Genomic DNA, 2737 nt, shown 5'->3' with positions numbered 1-2737 from the left:
CCTTTTTTTTTTTTTTTTCTTTTTTCTTTTTTTTGGTTTGGTTTGGTTTGGTTTTAACCTGGTAACAGTGGAGAAAATCGGTCTCCATAATATACAGAAGGACATGTCACAAAGATAGGCTGTGAAAGAAAATGTTAGTCTCCACCAAATGGTGATGCATTCATTACATTTTAATCCCCTTGGACAAATGCCATGGCTGAATTTAAATGGGGTTATCATCACTCTTGACAATTTTTCCTAAAAATGTTCTAACCAAGAACTCCATGTTAAGTCAACATCACAGATGGTTTCAGAGTGTTTTAACATTTTTCCATGATCAGCTTCTCTAATGCCTTCATGTATTTAAGAAAATCTAGTATTTTACCTCTCTGTTTGGGGGCTGTGAGCTGTAGGTGTAGCAAGGCCAATACAGGAAACGAAGAGTAGTAACTGACCAGCTTCAGTTTACGTACATCTGCTTTCATGCGTTTTTGCGTGCAGTTTCATCAAACAATAATTCTTACCCTAAAACTTCAATCTGAGATCCAACCTCTGGAAAAAAATCTTTTTTACAACATTTCTAGACATGGATACATCTATGCTGACATCAATTTCTGCTTATATATAGGCAGCCATTTTCCTACCACGTAAACAAATAGGCCTCACTGAATCCTTGGTAATTATGTCTGTTCTCTTTATCTCCAAGTGCCAGGTACTAGGAAGCATGATGAGTACACAGCCGTCTCCTTGCTTGAATGGAAAAATGTAAAACTAGCTCCTACACAGCACTAGGAGCCACCTAATCCAGCAGCCTACTACGTAATGGGAACCAAGTAACATTTGATTATTGATATTGCAGAACACAGTGATTGTGGAGAAGAGGTGCCCCTGCCCGAGGCACAAGTCCTTCACAGGGCCCTGCTCTTGTTTTCCTTCTGTTGTACCCACCCTCTCTGTGGGCGAAGGACCCTCCATGGAGCCCGTCCCACTTTTAACCATCCTCCATGTTCCTTGGACCCCACGTTTCCCTGCTCAAACTGCCCCAGGTTGGCCCTGAAGGCCAGTGCAATCCTTTTTCCCATGTCTTCCCTCCTAGAATGGATTGTGTTGTCCATGAATATGTTATTTTTGTTTAACCAAAAGTGTTGACAAATAGAGGCCATTTGCGTGCAGGCTGAAGTATACACACTTGAAAGCCTGAGGCCCCTCAGTGGGTCAGAACAGAGCTGAGAGTGGGAAGAGATGGTGTTTGGACCATCCATCTGTGGGGATCAGAGGCCGGAGGCTGACCCTCCCTCACTCCTGTGATCCAGCACAGAACTCCAAGTAATTCAGGGATTTTGTATTTGAAACTGGCCTTCAAAATGTCATGATAGTTTGTTTGTTAAGGCAGAGAGTAGAAGATATTTTATCTAACATTTTGTTGGCCTAATTAAATATTTAGATAGCTTTTGAATATTTAGATATATAGAATATGAGTTTCCATTTGCACTTTCACCCTAGCCCCATTATCCCCCTCAAATGTTAGAGGCGGGCCTTGACCAAGTATTTGTACCTCCCGCTTCTGGTTGTGTGGGTGAGGCTCATTTAGTTTGCCTTGCTTATTTTTCTGGAGCAAGAAGTAGGTGATAAGCAAAAGAGTAGCAACATTAAATGAAATACAGTAGCTTTGAATTCACTGGAATTTTCAATTTCCATATACAATATGCACATATACCATCTGTTATACTTTTCTGTTAGTTAAACATTTTTCTATAACTTCAAAATAGAGGAGATTACCAGCAGCTTGAGTGGTTATGGGATAAAAAGAAAATATTTTTTCTTATGGTATTTTTCTGAGCTAACCTGTGAGTGGACTCAAGTTATGTTTCTATTGTGTCTATAGATGTGTCTTAGTTTCTAGAAAGGTTCCATTATGCACATTCATCCTATCTCTGACAGCATTCAGAAAAGCATAGGTATTAAAAATATATATTACTATATATTTAAAACTTTAAAAAATGCCTCCTGTTTGGGTGCACCAGTGGTCTGGGCTGGAAACTATACAGAATCTGCACAGGTTGCTGTAATTGCCATCAGCCATCAGGAAGAGAATCGCTCTGTAGTTCTACTCTTACAACAGCGATTATCTTCATCACGTCTGCTTTCTTCTTTGGACTTAAGCCACTTGGTTGGGGAAAATAATCCAAACATTTTTCTTACTCAGGAATGGCCAGGAATTGAATCAGGAATGGTCATCTGCCCCAAAGATAGTGTTCATGGACTGACAAGCTACAGTAGTGCTATCTGGCATGAAAGTCGTCTAAGACAATCAGGTGCCTTCTCACTTTGTGTTTCACACTAAAAGTATGAAAAGAACTTGCCAGCATGGAGCTTAAGAGACAGGGAAAGAACAGATACCCAGGACAAGGCCCATTCTGTTCACTGCCATTCCTGGGAGCCCATAGAGCCTCGGGCGACACCTCGAGGTTGTGGTACCAGTTGTGGCCAAGTCAGCACTGTCACCGAGCCAGCTCCCGTGGGATAAGGTCCACCCACATCTTCTCCACTGGGTCAGGGGGTGTCTCAGACTTCGAAGGAGGGTGGGAAGTCCTGAATCATTCCACTCAAGCACACAGAAGGGGATTTTAACCCCACATTGTCTTATGCTGAAAGAAAAGGAGGGCCACCTAAATAGGGAAATGGATTCTTTACATTCTTCAGTTGGTTTCAAAACTGAATGGAAACAAACCAGGAACTTTTGTTGTATATACTCTGC

Source organism: Propithecus coquereli, unplaced genomic scaffold (genome assembly GCF_000956105.1).
Source record: "Propithecus coquereli isolate 6110/MARCELLA unplaced genomic scaffold, Pcoq_1.0 Scaffold229, whole genome shotgun sequence".
NCBI classification, from domain to species: domain Eukaryota; kingdom Metazoa; phylum Chordata; class Mammalia; order Primates; family Indriidae; genus Propithecus; species Propithecus coquereli.
Note: the sequence above shows the minus strand (reverse complement) of the source record.